The 26,367-nt window shown below is 33.5% G+C and overlaps 2 non-coding genes across 2 annotated transcripts in view; one reads left to right on the top strand and one right to left on the bottom strand.

Moving 5' to 3' along the window:
• Positions 1-18,791, bottom strand: part of LOC115452738 — a 108,584-nt gene extending 89,793 nt beyond the window's left edge. Inside the window, exon 1 of the transcript XR_005112138.1 lies at positions 18,499-18,791. This is a non-coding gene — a transcript (uncharacterized LOC115452738). The remainder of the gene's footprint in view (positions 1-18,498) is intronic.
• Positions 18,792-19,601: 810 nt separating this feature from the next.
• LOC115450866 lies at positions 19,602-26,215 on the top strand. Its single transcript, XR_005112137.1, has 5 exons — positions 19,602-19,730; positions 19,926-20,138; positions 21,954-22,112; positions 22,213-24,513; positions 24,750-26,215. It is a non-coding gene; the product is annotated as an uncharacterized LOC115450866 (transcript).
• Positions 26,216-26,367: the final 152 nt, after the last annotated feature.

The raw sequence follows: 26,367 nt of genomic DNA, 5'->3' as shown, positions 1-26,367 counted from the left end.
AAAATAGTCTATGGTATTGAATAATAATCACAAACAAGTTCAAACGTTTTATTTTTACAAATACAAACTGCTTCCTCCACATAAAAACATTTCTATTAGATTTATCCACATCCCTGATAAAAAGCGTCGTATCAGATGTCTGTAACTTTTGTAGCGCCACTTTATCAGTAAGCCCGCATTGTTGCTGACGTATTGCAGGCTTCCAACCGGCCCTAAAGATAAAACAGACGTATCACGGACTACGGTGGATTTTATTTTTTGTGAAAAAAGTTCACAAGGGTTTGGCGACCTCCGTGGCGCCAGCAAGGGGGTTAAACGACATGTGTTTCGATTTCCGCAATGTGACATATTTTGTTTCTGTTACCCCAAAATTTCATAATAATTACTATAAAACATACTGTAGAAGTTAAATGATTATTATTAATAATTATATATTATGTACTCAATATAAAACATTTTACAAACTGATCCACAAAGGATTTAGTCTTCACAATATTTAAATATAGAACACCAAAAACAAATGTAGAGTTAATGCTATAATTTTTTAAACTGCGAGCGGCTGATTCGAATAATCCCTTTTCTAATATTAGATGAATACTTGTGGCGGCGTTGGCACAGGGTAAACGCACCCATAGCTGCCATTCACCTTGGCGATAATTAGGGACGATCTCGGAGCGGTTAACGTCATACGAACATCGCGTACAGCGTTCAAACAAGTATATTTACCGAACAAAACCGTTGGATACAGTATCGGTACACACATTTGCGCAACCTTTGAACATCTTTGATTTTTAATTGTGTGAAATGGTTTGTTTACCCTAATCTCTTGTTTGGGTTTTATGCTTCATATCGTATTTTGTTTTGGATTCTATAAAAGCGATGTAACTTATTAAACAGCCGTTTGATATTATTAAGTGATAAACAGCACCAATCCTTTTAAATGTAATAAAAATTCATTCCAAAGGTAATATTATTAGGCGAAACGACAATATTATTCTAAGACTGGCCTCATGCCAAGTTTGGTGAAATCTTTACTTCGACATTTTGGTACAGCCGACCGATTTACGGAGACCTTTAAGAATTCGGTGATTGCATACTTTTGAATGAAGCTTTTGATATGGGGAAGGTCGTTTTAAAATGGCCACGTGTGCCGAGATAGCCACCCCGTCTAGACGGTGTCTGCGGTTCTGCGCATGCGTGTTGAAAGTCCAAAAGTTTGTTAATTTTTAAATGGATTTACTTTATCATTTACTTAATATCATAAATGTATCGAGGTATAACTTCGTAGATTTTTATTTTTTTGTAGTTATATTAAAATCATATTATTATTTAAAAAATGCTATACGTAAATACTCGAAAAAGTTCTTCGTAAGAACTAAGTATATTAAGCCAAATTCTTACGTTTAAATTATTAAAAACAGCAGTACCTCTCAAACCAGTTCTATATCTACGAGATATACCTACAAGGATTTGTAATGTCCTATTGTTACATTTGGAACATAGTTTCTAGAAATAAAAATTCTTCTGCTATTGTGTTTAGTCAGTAGTACTCAAAACAAGTTTACTTTTCACATACACATCACGCTTTTTCCTCGAGCTCCCTCAAAAGCTTTGAACCGGCTTCGATAATAATAATTTGTGTTTACAGGTGAGTTCCTGGATGGTTTACATTCACAATTGGACTTCACAATTAGTAGGTGACGCTGTACTCTGAATCTAGGATTTTTTCTTCTTTTAGAGCAGGAGAACGTCTATGGTTTCCAATAGTAACTTATAAACACTCACAAACAATAAATGTGTAATAACACCAAATATCAATATGGAAGCCTGGAGCGATCTATAAACTGATAACCACACTATATTTTCTTTAGTATAGACTAAATTTACCTATCATAAATACCCATCATCAAGAATAATGAAGTGGCCTAAGTATAAATTCGATCAATATGAGCTATTGGGTTTGTATCACATTTATAATTGTTTATTTTTAACAAAATCACCTTGAATAACTTGAATGTAGAACAAGCAATGCTAGACTACAATAATTAATGAAAAATTACTTTTACCAGTCATAATTGCCAACCTGTATTATTATTATATTCGTTCTTATTATCGTTATGAGGATTCGAAGCCCAAGGCAATGTATAGAAAGAATAATTTTGTTCACCGGGTGCCACCCACATCGAAAATATCAAACATATTCAGATAAAAGCTTTTTTCAAAAACTAAAAACTGTTTTTTTATTCTTACAAGCTGCAACAGTTTATCCGCACTTATGACGTTACGGCGTGCGAACAACATATTACCCTAGTCTGTCATCAATTAAAAAATAAAAAGCATCTCTATCTATTTCACAGTACACTAAACACACATAAACATTGCAATTCAAATCTTATGTTAACACAATATGATATAAATCAGAACAGCAGATGGTGTAGTTGGAAGCATGTTGCAGTCTGTGACCAGCGTTGCGTAAAAAACTACGATTACACAGTCAGTTAAACATGTAAAGTACTGCAGATGATAATTGTATTAATTTATCTATCGTAGAACGCCGCGTGTTGAAATCTAGGATTAAGATTCTAATCTAAGTTGATTACAGACTACAGTCTAGAATATAAATATTAGTGGCTGCGAATTTTGTTCAATATAAAACTGAACATAAATATATGTCATCGTATGCTAAGTCTGCCAACCAGCAATATAATGTTCAGCGTAAAGCTACCAACCTAATTACAATAACCCTAACAAATTGGGTTTGTCAATTTTAATCTTTCATAGTCGAAAAAGAAAATATTGAGACATAAATGATAATTACATTTTCTGTGGAATCTAATCCTTGATAAATTAAGAGTGATTGACTACTATATTTAAGTATTTCAAGTAATACATATATATACAGCTTAGTCTCTACCTTGTAAAATAAACGCTGGCCAGTGATACTTAAATGATTAAAATTCATAGGTTGTTCTAGTAATTCCAAGGCTTTCTAGTAATTTTAAGAATATACATCAATGTGTTGCTAGAAACTTAATTAAGCACTTTAAAGACGCGCTTACGAAAAACATCATGAAGAAATTCACATTCCATTCTATTTTATAATAGCTTTGTAATTGGTCTGGTAGTATTCCTTGACGTGCAGTGAATTATTAAATAATAATCATTGGTCAATAATTAATTTGTAATTTATATTAATATAAATGAAGCTTCGTCTTTGATCTATAAATATTATAAAACAAAGTCCCCTTTTCTGTCTGTCTGTATATTATCGATTTTCTCAAAATCTACAAAACGGATTTTTTATTAATTTGGTATGGAGATAGTCTAAGGCCCTGGGAAGGTTATAAGCTACTTTCTATCGCGGGAAAATAAATAGCGGGACTTTTATCCAGGAAAACTCCTTCACCAGGTGAAGCCGCGAGAAAAGGCTGGTAATGTTATGTAATTATTTTTGAATAATCTCATAAAAACCGTGAAATCTTCATCTTACCAAACAAATCCATAACCAATTAGAATGATTGCCGCAAAGTCCTTGGCGCCATTTTTAAGAAAAACCACAAACAAAAGCAAACTAACCTCGTATTAGCGCGTGTAGAAATCTCAATCTGTTTCGTTCTAGTTCGATTCACTTACTAAGTTAGGCTTATTTCAGTTTTTGCAGATTTTTTTGTACATCAGAACAAATTTAAATCTACACTGAGATAAAAAGTCAGTTGTTTAAAATCTTCCAAAAAAATCACTGCATTAAAGGTAATTGAATAAATAAAATCTAAGTATATATCAGAACATATGCGTTTAAATATTAATATTTGAACGCTTATCCTTTAGTAAGAGAAGAATATCCGAAAACTCTACAACAAAAAGTAAAAAACCTTGCATAATAACATACATTACACGTAACAAATTAAGTTAGTATTAAACCCACGCAAAAACATAACTAGTTAACAGTTATACAAAAACCAATCAAAAATCTGCAGGAAAGTAAACATGATATTTATATTTGTCATTATGTCGGCAAAACGACAAAAAGCCGCCTTAATTGGGTTAATAAAGTGGTCAACAAAATTTTCGGCAAAAAATTAACGAACTGAATCTATATAGAGACGTAACCACAAAAGTACATAATTTTCTCGCCAAGTTTTTGCATTGTACACAAGCAGTAATGACGCAACCACCGGTTCGGCTTGTATCCAAAGAAAGTGTACAAATTATGACGCTTCGTACGTATTTTTTCCAATTACTTCATTGCACAACGATCGTGTTATTTTAATTTTACAAACATAAATAATTTGCCCGTTTTTATCATGATTGCAAAACATCGCCTTCTAGCATGTCATTTCCATTCATCCTGATACTGAAGGCGTGCTGAGATTTATTATTAAAAGAGGCAAAGCAAAAAAATGGGAAAATAGTTCCCATCTCATGAAAAAATTATATGTTAGAAGGAATAATAATACATTTTTCATGTTAAGTGCCATAAACAAAACAAGATACACTTATAAACGACCAGTTAATACAAAGACAAAATAATTGAACAATTGACACATCGGATTGATGCAATAGACAATAAAATGATCCAAACAAAAACAGACAAGTCATAGACAATAAATTTTGTCATAGAGCATGTCAAAGCACATAACAGCCAACATGATAAGTTATTGTAATAGTGTTGTACCGTTTACGAAATAGCCGATCACTATCTCCTGTCTCTATTTGACCTATGACTGGGCTAATTCAGTTTAGGTTAAGGGTCATAACACAGTTTTTCGAATTAGAAACTGCTGTTCATGTCACAGTGTCGTTATGTAATTATTGGAGTTGGCACAGGAGTTTAGTGAAGCAATTCTATAAGTTATTTTTTTTTAGGAACTTAATATTTATTGTATAGAAAGGCGGTTTGATAGAATTGTGAATGTAGAATCCGGCAAATCCATAAGTAGGATTTTCTTCTGCGCAGAAATATCTATATGCACATTACTCGATGCGCTGCTGGTTTCAAAGGAAAGTGGTAGGGCTTAGTCCAGGACCAACGATGGGGTTCTTACTTCTAACGGCCCTGTTTTTTTAATATAATAAACGCAACAGCCAGCTGTAATTACATGTTTGTTTTCTGTTTCACTTCAGTACTAGCCCAGTGGAACCAGCCAACTGCAATTGACTATAACTTGGCTCTTCCAATTTAGAAGTTGTAAATTAATCTTCGCTAAATAACTTAGTTGTGTGATGTATTAAAGATAACCATCTTTAGAAATCTCAAATCACATTCGAAGCTGTTAGCGCGTGTTTCGATATTTTTCTTAGAAGAACACCATTGTAAGAATCGGTGCTAAATAGCAAGAGGTAACATTCTGTACACGGATGGTTTTATCACGTCAACATACTAAAATGACTGCTAATCATGCTTGAACTGTCAAGGCGATGCATTGGCTGCAATAAAACATTGAAAGTAAAAAAACAGCTGAGCTCTGCATTACTTTTTTTTAAATTTAACGTTTCGTTTCATATTTCCATTGTAGATACCCAATAACTTGATTCAAGGCTTTTATTATAACCGTTGCAACCCTACTCAGATGTAGAAACCTAAACTCTTTGCAACCCTCCATGACTTAATGCGTGCCTTATCTTCCATTACGAGCTATGAGTTAATTAACGTAATAAAACTAATTTAAGAAATTCTAATCTTTTGATTGAAAAAAAATATATTTTACTTCAATTCTAACCTACAAAAATATTCTGAAATTAATCAGGAATTAAGACTGTCCACTTATTAAGTCCATAGCCACGTGCAAATGTTCTCAAACCGGTATGTGTGTCAGATCAAGCCTCCTTAATTGGTAACGGTGACAAACACAATCATTCGACTCATCGGTCATCCGCATGCATAATGAGAATCGAGTACACAGTTAGAAACTCGGAGTACATCGATACATTCGATAATATTGCTTGCTTTAATTAATAATTAATTTGTCTGTATTAAAGACAGAATGGAAAAAAAATATAGTTGACAACTTTTTAAATTTAGAATTATTTGTTTATGGTAAAATTAAAAAGAACATCTAATTTCTCTAGTACCATCGATATATATGTACTACGTTCTACATGTGGCGTTCGGAACACTCACTGTGTTGAATTCAATTGAACTGCAATCCATTCAAACTGATTTTAGAATGGTGGCAATATTGACAACTATTTAAAGTGCTTTAGCGCTGCATGTTTTACAAGTTTGGTTAAACGACGTTTGATATTTTAGCTCTGCAGCGAACTTTAGTTCTAACTCCAGATTTTGAACAGTTTATATGGACGTTCCTCTCTATAGAATATACGTCAATGTCTAGTACCTATAGAGCCAACGATAAATACCGGGTAACAGGGTAAGTGACGGCTCTAAAGGTGTGTAAAATCAAGTATTATTGACGCCATTTTACTGAGGGATAGCAGACATGCAGTAGGGGTGCGAAAATGTCCTTTAAAGAGGTCGTGACAGAAAAGGTTTATTATCAACTCTAACTATTTTGTTACTGACTATTTTGTATGATCTCCTATCTTACAATATTATTAAACACGATCATTTGTTTATAAACAAAATATAATTGACTAAACAGAATGACAAATTCAAACAAATCACTCATACATTACGAACGATTTCATAAATTCAATATGAGCAGATAAAATATCTCGAATAATTTATTTATATTTCAACACATTACTAGTTTGTTAGTAAAAACATCAATCATTATAGTTTAGAATGTATTTATGGAAACCTTTCCTGATTTTAAACAGATATACTTAAAACTGATGGAATAAATCACATGTATAACAAATAATAGGGCCTGCGGCTCTTCGTGGAAAATAATGTTGGAAATATTACATGTTTCGTATAAACACGATACAGCCAAAATTAGGCTGAGTCATATACATACAATCGCCTAAAACATTGTGTTTCTTTAAATAAATAAAAAACATAATATTAAGTGTTTGTAATTATGTAAGTAAAAACATAATAAAGTGTAAGTATAATGCTTTTTTAAATAAAAAAAAAAACAATATTATTGGTTTTCTACTTAGATATATACCTACGTCATTTTTGTAAACAATATTTTTCCCATCCTCGAAAATATGTGTTACGTCGTTCCCACATTGGGACAGTGGAAAAGTAGTATAAAAACCAACTCTTTCATAACGAGAATAATAAAAATAGGGATGACTGACTTATAAAAGAAAAACATTAAGAATGCAAACATTCGATTTTACGATCGATATGTCCCCGCACTAGAGCGAACGATTAACTTGATCTGGCGGATTGCGCCACGCTGCGGTGGAGGTATTGCAACTCGACGCACGCTGGACTCCATCGCAAACCACTGGCGCCATGCGCTTGTCTGAGGTCAAGTAAGTATTTCGAAATAAATTTTATTCCCAACTGCGCCTATTAAAGTCGGAATTAAAGAGTTTATACCGTCAATATAGGTTGTTGCTATAGTATAAAAAAAAAAGAAAATCGGATCGATAGTCTTGGAAATCACGTCCAATTTTGCACTTACCTTATTGTGTTATTACTAACATAGAACATTAATTCACTTACCTAATAATTCAATAAGGTATAATATTATATAGTTCAGACACGTAAAAATATCACCGTCTACACAAGATCTCAGAGATAATCGGCATGAATAGTGAAAATGTTTTGTTGCTGAATTTTGGAGTTCATAATCAATTTACTCCTTAAAGTTGGCAACGGTCCCCAATTCCTCAGTGTGCATGCCTCGCTTTAGAGTTTGCAATTGTGATTTGTAAGCTCGCGAGTAACCTAACGTCTTGCAAACCACCGACACGCTGGCGCCACTCGCAGCCGCGAACAGACCAAAGAGGTCAAGATAATAGTTCTTGATCCTCTTTGGTCTACTGACAGCGATCTTTAGTTTCGATACCGATGAAGGAATCGATCCTCAAAATTAATAAAGTTGGTGTTTAACTTTCAATTAAAATAATTTGAATTCTCTCTTATTCCATCGAATGGTTGTCTGTAAGAGATTGCCTCGACCGATAAGACCGCAAATTGTACCTTTTTTCAGCCTTAATTTAATATTTACCTTGTCTTAATATAAAGCACAGTGTTTTGTCTATGGTGTACAATAAAGCTATGAAAAAAATCGTAATTGCCTGCAATTAGAATTGAATTTGCTTGCATAGCATATATATCACGGTAATAAATAGTCTATCAACTGCTTCATCGAGAAGCACGCATTTTTTTTTATCAATCCTTGCAATATTTACCTTACTACTTCTCTTAGGCATACAATCAGCTTATGTAATGTTTTTATTGTAGATCTAATTCACCAACAAGTCTTGACATGCATCAGAGCGTTATCCCTTTTATAAACTAGACTTCTTACAAGTATTGTTAATCAAGCAGAATATTCCGTGAACCAAGCACTATGCACTCGGCTTGTGTATTTTAGCTTCAGTACTTTGCTTTGCTTTGCTAAATTGGTTTGGGCATTTGGAGAGGATGCATCATACGAGACTGACAAAGAGGATTTATAAGGCGAATGTGGATGGAAGACCCGGTAGGGGTCGACCGCATCGAACCTTCGAATGTCAGATATCTGACATTCTTAGTAAAGACCAGGTTAAAAACATCCTTAACCGGCGGGAATGCATGAAAAGATTGATGAAGGTGGAAGAAGCGAGAGAAGTATGACAGAATAGTGGAAAATGGCAATCCATAGTCTCTGCTTACCCTATGGGACAGAGGTGTGATACTATGTATGTAGTACTTTGCTTTATAGAAGACACTTCAATATGGTCTTTGATAATAAAATAAATTCAAATTAATAAGATCTTAAAGTCCCCATAGCTATCGCAGCAAAGTATTACGGCTCTGGAATTCGTGAATATAAAAATATTTTTAATATGTAAACAATATTGGAATTCTTGCTGTAAATAAAGAATATTTATATGCTCAGACGCCACGATTCCCGTTAATTTAAAGTATAATGCACTTATAAATCAACGAAGACAAATGTTTGAACATTTTGTTTGTTTTGAGATAATTGTTAAATAAATATTACGAAACAGACGCCGTAAATATATCGTTAAAGAACAATATTTACAAACATTATCATACGTGTTTATTATAAATCAACATGCAAAGGTTTTTAACTTTGGAACGAGAGTTCAAAGGATTTTTACCAAGTTAGAATTTTATAGAAGAATATAAACGAAACTTTTTAGTAAGAAATACTTACTGCACAACTACACCTAGTAATGATAATTGTAGGTATTCGATTAATTTTATCATATAAATTAAAGAGCGCAATAGTTTCAAATTTCTGTCTACAGAATATTTATATTACTTATTTGGTATAATGTTAACAAACATATAATTATCGAACTTACTATCTACCTACTTAGTCGTAAAAATGAAAAATAACACTCTACCATTCACTCATTCTCATCATTCAATAACTCAATTCAACCTGTTATCGTTCACTCATTCTCATACAACCATTCATTCAATTCAACCTGTAATACAAGGTGCAAAACCACTAAAGACGATTCAAACAAATACATTCACATAGGAAGCATGACCAATAACTGTTAAGTCAGTTGTTCAACAATAAAGGAACCCCGCGGCCATATTGAAATACCGATCATAAATATATTAAAAGAAGCATTAATAGACGTAGAAGCTTACAATGAATGGTACAATCTTGTTGCTAGAAATATTGCTTTAGATCCACTATATTGACTTCATGTTATTTATTAATGTTATAAATTGCGATTACAAACGCTTCGAGCGTAATTTGTTTCAGTAATGATGTATTTTATATTAATAATAATTTATAAGGTTATGTTAGATTCTATGTGAAGAGAATTCGTTTATTACACATTTGTTTTTATTTTAGGAATAGCTTTTGCACGCGGCTTCGTTGGCGTGAATCAGTTTTTCCGGAACAAAAGTTTCGCTCTATTCCCGGGGCAGAAAGTAGCCACAGTCCATTGCAGAGCCTCAAACTATCTCCATACAAATGGCATCGAAATCCGTTAGGTAGTTATTGGATGTATCGCGTTCAGAGATGTAAACAGATGCGGCGAGGGACTGTTTTATATTTTTTAGAACTTTTTAAGAGGAACAATGACAGAATCACATATGATTGTTGCGTAACTTTAACCATTTACGCAGCGAACGCAACGGAAGCTCTCAAAAGGAAAAAAAAACGTAGTTTATATTTTTTTATTAATGCATTGCTCCTGTTGGTCATAGAGTGATGTTATATAACGTATAGCCTTCTTCGAAAAATGGGCTATCCAACACTAAAATTATTTTTCAATTCGAGCCAGTATATCCTGAGATTAACTCGTTCAAACAAACAAACACTTCAGCTTTATATAATAGTATAGATATATGTCTGTGGCGTTCAGGATTTCCTGTGCCGCAAATATCGAAATATAGTTTTGTATATTAAAATGCTATCCACCTATTCCATTTATGGAAGCTTGATTTTTATAAGTTAATTTAATCATTTAAACTTAAGAAAGGTGAAAGCATTGAATTTCTGGGACTTTCATCAATTTTTATTCAGCCTTTATACTTATCTAGAACGTTAGCCCATAAACACGAACCCGCCAAGCTGCATAAAACCGTGTTGACTTTTATATTCCTTTGAATGACGAGTCGAGCTTGCCGTTCGCCTGATGATAAGCGAAACGACCGCCCATAAACAATAGTAACACCATCCAACACCTTAAATTACAAAGTATTATTTGGTATTCCACTGGGCTCGCCATCGTGAGACATGAGATGTTAAATCTTATTAAGTCCAGTAGTTACACTGACTATAATTACCTTCAAACCGGAACACAATAGTGACTACACGCTGCTGCTTGATACAAATAGACATTGCGGTGGTACCTGTTGGGCTTCGAGTCGCCCTTGCAGAGTAAGTATGGAAAGTAAACCAGGTTTTCCGTAGAATAGGAACTTATATTTTCAATAGAGTTAACACGTTAGACAACCGTATTAGACTAGCACACATTGCTTAGTAACAGTACATTGTTATTTCATTCCAAATACAATAATTAAAAAAGATACATAATATTACGCGGCCAGTTTACATTACATTATAAAAGAGGCTTTGTATTTGTCTATGCAAACCTAACAGTACCTACCCAGGTGGACTCTCACATATTATAAGAGACCTGCCAGCAGTAAAGTAATTGACTAATTTCAATCAAAACGTCTAGCCAAACTCCAGCGCACATATCTAAGATCTCACCTAAAATTGCCCGCCAATATTTACGTGATGATATATCGTTAATGCAAAATGTGATTTGCTTTCCAAAACACAAAAGCACAATGGATTGCACAAGATATGACTAACGTTCAATGCGTTAAGTCTACCTTCGGAATGTATTGATTCATCAAGCCCTAATTTTGCCATTGAGGTTTAATGGTGTTTTTTATTTACCCTGGAAACCGGACACAATTATAATAAATGTTGTTCTTGGAGTCACGTCTCTGATTGGTAATTGTAAGCTGTTAGTAATTTCCAGATTGCCGTTCCGTTTGAATTTGTAAATCGCGGAGTTTTCATAACATGGCCCTGCATACCTGGAGGATTACCGCACTAAAACGTATAAGTACGAAATACCTACAAAAGAAAAAAACGAAATACCTACAAAATACCTACAAAAAATTTCGATTCAACATTCTGATTTAAGGTTGTTTTTAGCAATGATGATTTCTAGTGTTTAGTTGAATAGTAGACATTATAATTTAACTATCTTTCGGATTTACGTGGTCACGGGGCGCGGACCATAAAAGCTGCAGTCTTCTAAGCGTCGGGAGAAAATTAAAATATAAAAACCGAAATAACATCCGCAAAATATTTTAATTTTAATATTTAGCAATATCCGAATTCCAAAAGTCTCAGTATACTCACAAATAGAGTCGAAATTTCAATCTGAATGATGACATTAAAACTCAATCATGTTTCAGTTTTCGCAACAGTTTCAAAGCCACATATAACTTTCCAATCTCAGCATGTTCAAATAACGATTTTGCTGCAGTCATGTCGATGCATCATTGCTCGTCCAATTTGGTTTAATGTATTTTGAATAGCCGATATTGTGGAGTAATGGTGAGCCTTTAATTTCACATTATAGTTTACAAATAGGCGTTAATGATGCCTCTATTTTAAATAATAAATCGATAAATGAGATGTGATCTATTTATCACCATAATAATAATAGCAGCCCTAATTATATACTATCCCACTGCTGAGCACAGGCCTCCTCTACAACTGAGAGGAATTAGGCCTTAGTCTACTACGCCGGCCTAGTTGCGATTGGTAGATTTCACACACCTTCAAAATTTCTATCAAAATAACAACTAATACTATAAAGATCTGTTTTGTAAATATACCAAGAGATAATAATGTTAACCTAAAACAGCAATTTGAACTCTCCTGACCTTGGTCAATATTCTAATCCATTGGAATAGTAATAAAAAGGAAAACTACTAAATGATTAGACTAGTTACAAACATCGTAAAACGCAGACACGTCTCGCATTTTATATTTATGCAAATGCAGATTTATAAACAAAGCTTAGTCATCAGTGTCGGGTATCAACAATACTCCTACATGCCAACCTCAGACCTCGTACCCGAGGTCCTTACTAGGCTACGATGCAATCAGTGTTACACCAACACTGTTCCATTTTCAAAATTTGATGTGCAAATAACGGTAAAAAAATATACGTTGCTCTATTTTTAAAATGTTGTGGTGGAGTTTGCCCTCGTTTGATTTATTTTGCCACTAGGTTGGTATCACAATATAATTGGCAATTTAACGCACCTTCAGACCTTCATGTCTTGTTTTAATTAATTATGACTCAGATACCGTTTAAATTTCTTAACATTAGCCCATGAGTAAAACGGTGGACCATAGCTTATAGATGTAAACCACTCCATTATCATGTTCTAAATAAACTACTGTACAATTACATAGATTATTTTCTTTAATGCTTAAAATTATTCGAAAGCATAATTAGATGTTTCTTCAATGTAATATAAACTGTATACGTTTGTCTGTATATTTTTGTTATAGTAGACTATAAAGTCAACACTGCACAATAGAGGTTGTGTTGTGATTAATATTGATAATCGAAACGGCGCAACTAATTCCGGTAGAGTCTAATAAAGGAATACAATTTTTAGAAAATCGAAAATCCGCAAAATACTATAACAAATTAATGAAAATAATCCTGCATCTAATTTTATTCCTGTAAGCATCCATTTTCTCAAGATTAACGCTCTAAAAAACCAAAACAAAGGCATGCAAAAATTCAACATATGAAACCTATAATTATACCATTAAATTATTATTGCGAAGTTAATGTATGGTTTTCTTCAAAAATATAACGTTTACAGCACGCCTGTTTCCCAGATGGAGTAGGCAGGCATGTAATTAGTGCCTCCACGTTTCGCCTACATTTCCGTTCCATAATTTTATAGGCGAACCCTTCGCCATATCAGGCAAAATTTAATCTTGAGAAAATCATTATTCGATGCGATATTTCACATTATATACTTCGGAATAGGATATAGAAGCCGCGTGTCTTAGCTACAATGCTGGTTAAGCAACGGAGCAATAATATATAATAATATGAGCTCTGTATTTTATACTGTCCCACTGCTGGGCACGGGACTCCTCTAAAACCGAGAGGAATTAAGAGTAAAGCAAGCGATAATTCACAAAGGATACCCACTAATTTAAGAAAAGTCAGAGGTGCGTTCCTTTGCGTTTTTAACCTACGGACATTCATCTCGACAGTCTGTCTCACTTCAACAAAAGAAATATCTTTCTTGGACCCTCTCAAGGGTCTTGCAAGGGTGCCGCCAAGATTAGTTTTAGGATGGCTCATTTGCACCTACGCACTATACTACATAATATCGTTAAGTTTATTTTTTTTTTTCAAATACAAATCGCGAGGGTTTTTGATAATGCTTCATTAAAAAAAATACCTCTGTAGTCCATAGATCCCATTATTACAGATTAATTCAATAACTTATATTTTGTGTGATTTATTCCTGGGCAGGGCACGTACAGTGTACACCTACTTACACCTCCCTTCCGGCGCGCTCGTGCATTATCCTATTAATAAGTTACATCAAATCTCGTCTAGAGTTTATGTAAGTTATTTTTATACGCAATTGTTCCGATTGTGAAACAATTGCGTGGAACAGCGATAGAGAAAGGCTTGCGGCGAGGTGTCGCTCGTGTCGGGTTACCGAATGCTGTTGACAGAGGTATAGGTTATGTTACATTGTTTATTGGCTTTTGGTTGAGGTAGTTAATCGGTTATTATATCGATTTTAAGAAATGCTAAAAACACTTTAGACTCATAGTGCATCACTAAAAAGTATTTAACGGTTGTGCATAACGTTCTGTTTTCAAATATCGTCAACAAAATGTATTGCTTTGATTATATCTTATCGTTCTTCTTTCTGCTTCTTCTATTCATTTTAATAACTTGTATAGCTCCTCATTTAACTTCCAGAACATCACCTAAACAGTTTTTATTGACTCAAGATAATAGTATCCTCTTCTCTGCTACATTTTATGCTACACAACACAAAGTATTTAAAAAAGAATATACAAATTAATGTCTCATTCCCAAATAATACATAAATAAAACACTTAAATATAATATTAACTGTAAAGTTTCGACATAGCGGGTTATACTCACAGCCAAAGGCGAGACAAAATAAAAGGTCCGTAATCATAAGCCTCTCAAAAATAAGACAAAACAAACGGCCCAGACGGGACGGGTTCACGAACTGTCCCGACATTCGAATATTCACAAAATGCGGACAAAATGTGTTCCAAAAGCATTTAATTGCATCTTAATTGTCTCTGCTTTTAATTTTACTGGCTGAGTACCGAATTTTGTCACGTCTGGATAGCTACTGTACATAATATTTTTTTCCCATTTATTTTTCTTTGTGTCTATGGATTTACCAAAACGATTGGATGTTACACGGATAGTTTATTGAAATGCGATTCCTTGGATATAAATTAAAAATTAACTGGTTAAAATTCGTTTAAGATCGAATATAGAAAACAGCTGTTAGTTGTTATGTAAGTTGGAAGGTACTGAGTACTGTTTTCTTAAAAATGGTTCTTTCCGATAAAGATAAAAACTGCGTCCTCTTTTTACGAATACCTGAGTAGTATTCCTGGCTCTGCTGGCAGACGGTGTACAAGATAGGATCTATAATAATAGCGATTATCAAGGAACGCAGTATTTAACATTAGTAGACATTATATTTGCTCGGATTTGGACAGTGAACTACATTACATTTACCATGAATGAAAAAAATGTATCGATTTCAAACCCATTATTTCCATGTCATTTTAACGAAATATATATTATATAACCTCCTAACCTTAGCCGGTCCCCTGGGAAAAGAATTATAAAAAATCTTTATTCTAAAAACTTAGAAAAATCTATTTCAAATAAACAATTCTAATTGCACATCAATCAAATAAAATCGATTAGTTATTCATTACAATCTATTTCTGTTACTAACACTCGCGGTTGACCTTGTGAATTTCATTAACTCGTAACCTTGAAATGAATATTGACGAAACAATGGAGCGTAAATTTTAAAAATCATCTTCGCTCCATACGTCCATTGGAAGATACAGATTGCAAACGAATTTAGACATACTCCTTTTTAAGGTTTTCTTTTTATTTTTTTACATAAATTCTGAGCAAAGCTGTTAAGTAATAAGATATCCATTGATTTTCATTTGTTTATTGGCATTGTATTTTTTAATTTAGGTAGATAATGGTTAATCTCAATATCTGTACTGACCACGTCAGTAAATCCATTTTACGGATACAAAAGCTTATTTATTTTTTTATTTAATTCGCAAAAACGTTATAAATTTGAAATTCGAATATCGCTGAGAATATCGCAAACCAAATACGTCACCAATTATGATACACATAATATGTCTATAAATAATTAAATTAATTATCTCTGAAATCGATTAGCACTCCTAACCCGACAAAACAATGATTACTACTAACTCCATACTGCCAAGTGCCCTACGCATGCCCACAAATTAGGTTTATTATAATTATTATTACAAGCCATAAGCAATAACGATTAATGGAACCATTAAGGATTATAATATGATGGCCAGCACAACGCGTCGACTCGAATATCCGGCATAGGAAACACAGTTCATTAATTCGGTTTTCGTACAAATCTCACACAATCGATTCGACTGTTCTGTTGGTAATTGAGGTTTTTTGTTTGATTTCTTTTATACAATATTGACTAGTCATTGTACGAATTCACCGTAATGAGGTCCGTTAGGATTTCACACTTATAGTTTATTACCAGGTTTCGTTTTGGTACTATTGCTTAATAGTGCAATACTTCCCTCCAACATAATAAAAATGTAATAAAAAACATAAACTTCTATATTCTTTATTGTTCTCTATTTACGTATTTCCTTTCATCGTTATAAAAATCGGATAAAGCACATAAATTTCCGTAGTCTTTATTCTTTTCTATTCCTCGAGAAAACGCACTGCAATATTGGAAACAGATTTACGTCCCCTTTCAATAATCGATGCCAATCTTAGAATTGATAATCAGAACACAAAATAAAATACGTCATCTACAAGCTTATCAAATCAACCTTATTCTGATTGGTCCATTTTCGCGATCGAACTGAAACTGATCGAGGCAGTTTATTGACATCGGCCGTTAGAATACTAATAAAAAGTTTAATACTTTTTATCTAACACAGCGTGCTTTTTTCTAAAGGATCAAATGCGTAAACGCAACAATAACTTACATTCTCAGTGCGTCTGTTTGTACGCATATAACAAGAAGTCTTTGTCATCCATGCTTTTTATCTAAACACATTCTTGGTACAGATAAAGAGTATTTACTAGGCGAGTCGGTAATGATGTAACGTTTTTTACTTATTAGTTTTTTTGCTTTTTAAAGTATTCTAATTTATACTTGGTAAGGTAACTTTGTAATTGTATATTCGCAAGTAAAATTAGCTTTATTGTCATTAACAATGTAGAAGTACGTTTATACATTTTATTAGTATTTATTGTCAATGTTTTGTCAGCTACTATCTCTCTGTGTGCCTACCTTTAGTCTCTGCACCACATAAAGATTGACCGGAAGAAAATGCCCTAGGCATTAAGTCCTTTATACTCTTTGATTAAAGTGAAATAAAATTTAAAAAAAAGTACGCATTATTGCAATGCACCGCGTTATCAAACATTTGTATGCCTTCTGATGCTTTAAGGAGTCAGTTTATCTCCCTAACAGACTCTAATGAACTCCTGGCCAAGTCAACTATGGGTTTTGAATTAACAATTGACAATTATCTATAATTGATTTGAAGAGATACATATTACACATAAACGTTTGATATCTGACAGTTAGCTCACGCTGTCGTAATAGCGATAGCTGACGGTTATAAAAATTATAATCAACAATCATTCGAATTGCATAGACACGTTTATACAAATTACACATAGTAAATCGTGATGTACCGTTCAACTGAGTCATCAATGTGACCTTTTTAATGTTAACTAACTTGTTATGCACTTACACCTGATATTTTTAAACGGCACAACCGTTTATAACGTTATTTTTAAAAAGATACATTGGTAAGGAGGTCAATGGTTTAAAAACTTTTTGCTGTAGCTTGTAGGTTTTTATTACATTTTTTGTTGTCTCTGAATTCGTACGTGTGAAGATTATGATATTTATGATAAAAAAACGAGCATAATAAAAAAAATGAATACCATATTTAATACTTCTTAATCCTAATAATTTAAATGTGAAGGTCAATAAAGAAAATTATGTTTCAATTAATCCTAGTTTGGATGATTTTTTTGAAATACAGAATGTGCACACTGAGACTTCTATGCCGGGAATAAACTTTCACGAAGACGGAGTCGCAAGCCAAATTAGTTATATTATTAGTTTCAAAGGCTTACTTTAACTTTATCCTTGCATACAGGTACATTTTTTTAAGTATAAAAAATAATTAATTGTTTTGCAAATGCCACTGATAAAAATGGTCCTTCGAGCTTCTTGTTTTCTCAATGCAGAGCCTATACAACCTTGTCTGTCATCAAGTATTTTTTTTACCTTTTCCATGAATGGATGCAACTAATCCCTTTTCCGTTTTTAAAAAAGTAAGCTGACCAGTGCGCGCCGCCTCTCAAGAAGTACAGGCAACGAACGCATACGATAATGCATGCCTACCATAAGTGGAAATACTGTGCAAACCTGCTTAGTGCTCGTATCACGTTGCCGCGGGAAAAATTACGTTCCGTTCACAACAAACCTTTTTATAATATATAATACGAAAAATATTCCTTTATTTGTATTAGCCATGAAATCACAATCATACAGCCTAAATAAATAACTTTATTACTTACCGAAAAAATCTTCCCAAGTCATAGAATGATCGGAGTCAGCGCTCGCACCGTCCATCTTCTTTCACGTTACACATTAACGCACTATTCAGTACTGCGAATAAACAATACAACAAAACAATGTTTGTTTCACAGAGCACATCTCGTTTTGTTTATTTGTTGACAAACATAAAGACATCGCGGTGCGGACGCGACGTAGCGAAACGCACGGCCTCACTCCAGGCTTGCCGCCCGCGAATGAATGAAACCGTATGGTGTCCGTGGAGCTTGAAGTGCGTATCGACGCCCGCTGCACCGGCTAGCAGTCACTTCAAAGTTTATCTTGTGTATTTACACCTAGTAAACTCTAATCTCCGGTTTCGATGTTTCCTGCCGCAGTACTTAGTTATTACTGTATTATAAATTGTTAGTTATTACTTATTAGAATACCTTAAAGGAGTAAAGTTTATTATAGGAGATACTTACCTATTAATTCAGAATACATTGCAATCATAACTTAAATACAGAAAAATCAGTATTTTTTCTAATATAAAGTAAAATATATTCATATTTTTACAAGCTTGTAAAAGTAAGAAAACAAAGAATCAATTTTACAGAATAAGAAGACAACAATAATTATCCATGATCCATCCAGTAATCGTAAATTGGCCCTCAATGCAGTACCTACGGTACGCATTAATTGAAGTAGGTATGGTATAATTACGTATATGAAGCTATCGTACACTAGCTAGGTACCTATTTTACAAATACACTAACGTCCTACTGAACCAATTGAAATAATATAACTAGTTACATACTACAAACAAGCAATTAAATATGAGTTATAACAAGCTAAATAATTATAATAGCCAAAAACAATTAAATTCTTAGGGCATCGCCACACAACGCGTGGAAGCGCAACATTTTGTTCACACCTGAATTAAAAACCCGAAACACTCAATCTATATTGTGTACATTGATTTCATTAGCATTATAATAATATAAATCTATTCATTTATCGGAGTACTTCAGGAAAAATTGTACACATGATTGTGTAAAAAAAATAGTCGAGTTTAAATAAATCGATTCATGTCTAATCGATTATATACCATAAGCGAATAGCACATCTCTAAAGACACAAACAACATGGCCGACTTGTGATCAGTTGTTATGTTAGTAATAATTTACGTTACAAAATTGAAAATAATAATATAATTGACTAATAACGTTGTGTTTACCTTGCACATAGGTGATAAGTAAGTGATTTTTGTATGAATATATAACTCAAACACATTCATTTAGCCACTAACTCTGTTTTTAAATACATGTTGGGTAACCGATAATAATAATATTTTTTCGATCACATTGCAATGCACGTTGCAGTTTATTAGATTAGTTTCATAACGTTCTAAAGCCTTATAATTAATTTCCAGTTGTACTACGTTCTACAGATAAAGAGTAGTGTTGTAATTCCTGATGAAATTGCGTGATGCCTCGTCGAGGAAATGAGTTAGTGCAGTTGCCTTTACCACCGAAAAAAAAAGTTAAGGCTGTGGAAGAGACCCCTAGTTTGGATGTAAGTTTTTGCGATGATGAAGCCCTGCCTCCTGGGATAGTTTTTACTGATGTGTTGCAGAAGAAATGGCGAATTGGCAAACCCATAGGTGAGTGATTAAAGTTGCTTTAGTTTCATATTTTTGTTATTTAAGTTGAGAATATCACAATCTTGAACATTAAATATCCGTGCTGTATACATTTTCCTGTATTTCAAGCGAATAATCATTAAAACTTGACCTTCAATGAGTCAGTATTAGTCACATGGTACTCATAATGTGTACTCTAAAAATCCCGTATGTTATATTTGGAAAACCCATATGACAGAGAAGCGACGAATGTAAAAGGAAAATGAAAAAAAAATACTTATATTACTTATTATGATAATTATCATATAAATGAAAACTGTAATAAAATATAAATTTAGGATATACAATGGAAAAACAGTTTTACTTATGTAAATTTTACAACACTAAGCTTAGTTAAAACACAAATTCACTTGATCAGCTATAAGTCAAAACCTTACATGCTATCTTGCCTCTTAACAAGGTTTAAACTAGGAACCGGTGATGTTTTTGACTTCTATTCAAGCAATTCTTAACCACATCTTAACAATTAAATAAGTTTATAAGTAAGACTGTAAATTGCTATATATCTTAACTACTAAAAAATCATTATATTTACATTGTAAATAAAATGTATGTTGCCTTAAATAAAATTTTAAATATAAGTGTAAACCAAAATAGACCATAATAAAAATAATATTTATAAAAATATAAACCGAAAAGTATGTTTGTGAATTTCGTAATAAGATAAAATATTGCTGGATCCGGTCAGACCACATTACAGGATTATACCATGATAATAAATTAAATACCCACCAAATGAAGCCAAAGAATTAATAACTAGATTATGAAATTAATGAATTCACATTCATATTCTGAAGTAACTCTATCTGTTACGCTTTTATGGCTGAACCACTGACCAGATTTCAATGAAATTTGGTATGGAGATAGTTCACACCCTGGAAAGAATATACGCTAATTTTATTTCAGGAAAATATATAGCGGGAATTTTATCCCAGAGAAACTTCTATGCTGGTGGAGCTGCAAGCAAAAGCTACCAATAATAATGAACTAAATTGTCATATTTCAACTTGCCAAAGTGATTTAATAATGCCCAACTTAAAAAAAATATATGACATAAGTTGCTCTTAAATATTAGAGATATGTTTTTATAAATAACTACATAATTGTGTTAGGTTTTTCAATGTTACAATTATCATGAGTAAAGAACATTACATCACAGAGTCATAAAATTTATCTCATTGTTGGAAATATAGTATTTCCATTAAATTGCGAAGTTAGTTAAAATATTTTTTGGAATGATTGCATTTTGGTGATGTATTAAAGCGTTAATAATATGTGCAAACATAATGACATGATTATGAGCTCATCACTACTTAGGTCTAGAATAAATATTAGTCATCACACTTATGATAATTGGGAGTTGAGACCTAACTTTATAGCACCCACACAATATTAAATAAGGTCTGATGTATATTTTCTGTTCCAATGCTTGGGTAATAAATTAAGCCAACTTAAGAAAATTTGTCGACTACATGGCTGTGTTTTACAATTAATGAAGCCAGAAAAAGAATGCAGAAAAATTCAAACAGAATAATTATATTAATAAATCACATTCCTTAAAAGTAATTTTTGTTGTCAACTACAGCATGAAGTTTGTCTAGTATGATTCTAAAGACATTTCATGCAGGGTAGACCAATTATTATCGAAAAATCTTAACTTTCTACAACATACTAAATGAATATAAGGAGAAATATACAGCTAGTTTAAAAGACTGTCTCATCCATAATAATCTTGACACATAGATTATTTATACCAATTTATTCCCTCATTCACAGGTCGCGGCAGCTTCGGACGCATATACTTGGCGTCGGATGATGTAGACAACGAAGTGACGAAACTAAACGCCCGTTATGTTGTTAAAATAGAACCGCATACTAACGGGCCACTGTTTGTGGAAGTACACTGTTTGGTCAGAACCGCACAGGTGCAGCAAGGTAATAAAATCTTTTATTTGTTTCATGGATCCAACATTGATTAAAATTGTCTAAGAAATAAGTTTTAATGAAATTAAAAATGTATTTTTTCACTTCACAGTTAAAGAATGGCGTCTACTAAACAAGCAAAAACGTCTCGGCATGCCGATATACATCGCAAGTGGTTCATTCACAGATGAAAACACAGGAATCAAATACAGATTCCTAGTCTTACCACGCTACGACATCGACTTGCAGAAAATCATCGCCAGAACACGAGTACTAGATCTAAAAATGTTCTAGTATTAGCCATTCAGATTCTCGACGTTCTAGAATACCTACATAGTCAGGGCTACACACATTCGGACATAAAGAGCTCAAATCTGATGCTAGGTTTTGACGGTTCTAGAAATAGTAAAGTGGCGGTCTTGAGACACACACCATCATTCCAAAAAGAAACAAAAGAAGTGGCTGTCCTATCAGGAAAACACCGAAGAGCCAAACCCAGCAAAACTAGATCTTCAAATTACTATGATGATGAAGATTTTGTTGTGAAGGATTATAAGAACTCTCCGGATGATGAAGATAGTGACAAAAAATTAGCAAACGTTAAGAACAAGCTGCGTAAAATACTATCAGATAGAGACAGTAGAACGTTACATAGACATCACGCGTTCAATTTGCGACAGATATCAAATTACGTTAACTACGAGGATTTTAACAGTTCCGTATGCTCTGATCAGTCGTATCAAAAACTTTTGGACGATTTTGGCAATAAAACCTCATTAGAACAACAAAAGAGTTTCAAGAGACAAAACGTAATGGCAAAATAAGAAACGAATCGGAAATCAATTTGGACGAGTTGAATAAAGAAGCTATAATGTCACAATCGAATGGACAAATATATCTACTAGATTATGGATTGGCGTCGAAGTTTCTAGATGCTGACGGGACACATAAAGACTTTGCTATGGACCTTCGTAAAGCCCATGATGGGACTTTGGAGTACAGCTCCAGAGATTCCCATATTGGGGCGCATTCCAGGCGTTCAGATTTTGAAGTGTTGGGCTATAACTTACTAGACTGGTTGACAGGAACTTTGCCTTGGAAAACCTCGGAAGTTCTAGCCGAACCTGATTTAGTACACGCTTTAAAAAAGAACTTTATGAGTGATATAAAGTTACTCCTGAAAACTTGCTTCAAAACGGAATTCTATCCCCAGTTTATGGAGAAATACTTTCAATATATCACAAGCCTTGATTTCGCCGAAAAGCCCGATTATGATTACTGCAGAAGTCTTTTCAAAAGTGAGTTATTAAAAAATGGACATATTGAAAAGGATTTGTTATTGAACTTTGCGGAACCGCTGATGTCTCCAATGAGCCGAAAACTGAGCTATTCAAAAAGATTTGGACGTAAGAATACACCTCCAAACTTTTTAGCTAGGAATGGTATAAAGAAGACATATGAAAGAGAAAATCTCTGTTCGTTAGAGAATGATTTAAAACTGGAATTGCTTAAACAGACTCTGAATTCGTCTAGTGATGGCATCCGAAAGCCTTGCGCGTCACGTAACTTCTTCATATCTGATGCAGATTTAGTTGCAAGGCTCAAAAAGTCGTTAATGCCGCACGACATTTTCGGCAAGAAACTATCGCCTAAAAACTTAAGATCGAAAAAGACCATACAAAAACGTAGAGGAGTGCGACACAGGAATAGTATCGGGAAATTTGGTAACTTAATGGGCTCCGCAAAGCAGTTCTCGTGGGCAGAGATACTAGCTGGTAATCCAGAGGATATCATTCGCGCGAAGGAAAAAGCTAATCCGCCAGCCGAGGAATTTGATGATGACAGCACATGCAAGTACAGGATCAGAAAACTGTCCGATGCGTCATCAGATAGCAATGATTCTTCGCAATCGCCGCTCATGCAGAAAGATTACTTACAAAACCTAAACCCTACATACGCAATGAAGGAAGTCTTGGCAACATTCAAGAAAAAATATCGAGCACACAAAAGACACAAAAGAAAATGAACAAAGTAATCCAGAATTAGAAGGGTACACACCAGCAATGATAAGGGTATATAGGTTGAAAGAAAAAAGGGAGGCAAAGGAAAAACTGGAGGCAGCCAAACAACTTGTTACTAAGAAGGAAATACTAACCCAACCTAGGTGCACGAGGTCTATGCGAAGTAAGGCTGCTAATATCCTACCAACAGCTAGGGTCACAAGACAAACACATAGTCTAGAGGAAAATACAGAAGTGATAACTAAAAACAAAAGACGAAGGGTCAAAAAATAAAGAAGTAATTCCTAAGAGTAATGAGAAATCGAAATCTAAAAATAAGAAAAGTGTTACTATTAAGAAGCAAGAGAAACAAGTTAAAATCGTTGAAAATGTCATACCTCCAACTAAAACAAGTAAGTAAAATTGTTTTTATGAATAAAGCTTAGTTGTCCCTTAAAGGTACTGTAGCTCTTCTTTTTATAGTTGATTTGCCATTGTACATATTTAATACAATAAACATTTTTTTTTTTAAGTATAATATAAAAATTTATACCTAAAAAATGTAAGTATATTTTCTTTACACAGACATTTTTTAAATCGTCCAAATAGTAAGGCTATAACATTTATTGACAACGTACTTACCTTCTAGAAACATCGAGAAGAACATCGCTAACGGTCCCAACCAACAGGAGGAGGCTGAGAAGCAGTCGCCGCACCAAGCAGTAACTTGAACATTATACTGTATTTGTTCATATTGAAACTGTGTGTTGATTGTAAAATCATTTAGCTTAAGTTAGAGTACCGCCTCAAACATTTTTTTTATTGTACTTTGATATTATTTCTTAATGTAGTCGAGGTCAGACCGATTTTAGCAACACCTTCATATCGTACGAAAATTCTGTGTATTAGAAATTATTTGGTCCTTCAAACCAGATTTGCACTAAATATTTGTGTGATACCTTTATTGATTGATTATTTCTGTATAAATGATTGGCATTAATGGCCTTAAAATATTTGTTTTAGATGTGAATGTGTAGTAAACAATATGCTAATATAACTGGCCTAAGGTAACCCTCATCACTGATAACACGCAATAATGCAAAATAATTCTATTCTAACTGGTAAAGTTACTTACCAAGCTTAGTCAAGGATTTGATTCGTTATCGAAGATGCGCGTAGACGATGCATGGACGTTGCGCTCATTTCGCAAACTCAAAGCTTGACAAACATCGATTTGCTTGACACGTCTGCCTGATCCTGACCTTATTGACCGAGTAATCAACTAACTCACTTTATGCTTCCTGTGAGGTTTTAGTTTCTGAAAACAAGAACTGCGAAGAATTATATCAAACCGCCTTGACACGTTGTAAAGGTAATACCGTCAGTGCTGGGGACATTTACCTTAAATTTTTCGGTGTGATATTACCCACCATTATTTTCGATTGTGCGAAGCAACTAAATCTGTGATTTGTGTTGATGAGTGAATTGAGCTTTTTTATTAAAAGCGGTGGCATTGATTTTGCATAATTTATATTATTTTTATATACAATTAGTGTGTAATAAATTACTGTAGCTACGGCCTTACGTTTGAGATAAGCCGTATTTTCGCCCCTAAAAATGGCGTACAATGAAAACAAACTTCTTGGACTAGAGTGTTTTCTTTGCCTTTTTCTTAACCCGTAGTTATAGTACTTATTGTTTCCTATTTCATGGCGATAAAATCCGCCGTCTACTTTATTGCGCTTACACTTTAAACATACAAATTTAAATCGATCATCAAAATTTTAGACCATAGGCCTGACTTAAATATTAATGTTAAATGCCGATTCATTTCAGTCAGGGTTTCGTCACAATAAAGCAATTTACGCAATATGATTTTCGTCGCGTAACTGTTAGTAAATTGACGGATTTTTGGTCAATGTGCGATATTTGTGTGGAATTGAGTCGTAAATTACGTTGTGAACAGTCCTGAATGCTGAATTAGTGTTGACTGACGGCTATTTAACTTTCCTTTGCATTTAGTAAACATTTTCGCTGAACTAAAATCAGTAAATCGTATTTCCATATTTCGACTGTTTCTATGTAAGACTAGGATAATAAATGAATTGTTTTTTACGAGGTATTTTTATTTCTTCTCTTGTGAACCGGAGTTGTTTGCACAAATGTCCGCGTTGTATTAGCTACAACGCACAGTAAAGTATAAATTTACAATGAATAAATAAACTCTACTACTAATAGACACAAGGCTTTAGAACGAACATCTTTTG

Source organism: Manduca sexta, chromosome 2 (assembly GCF_014839805.1).
Source record: "Manduca sexta isolate Smith_Timp_Sample1 chromosome 2, JHU_Msex_v1.0, whole genome shotgun sequence".
NCBI classification, from domain to species: domain Eukaryota; kingdom Metazoa; phylum Arthropoda; class Insecta; order Lepidoptera; family Sphingidae; genus Manduca; species Manduca sexta.
The sequence above is the reverse complement of the archived record's forward strand: the minus strand, read 5'-3'. Positions and strand labels throughout refer to the sequence as shown.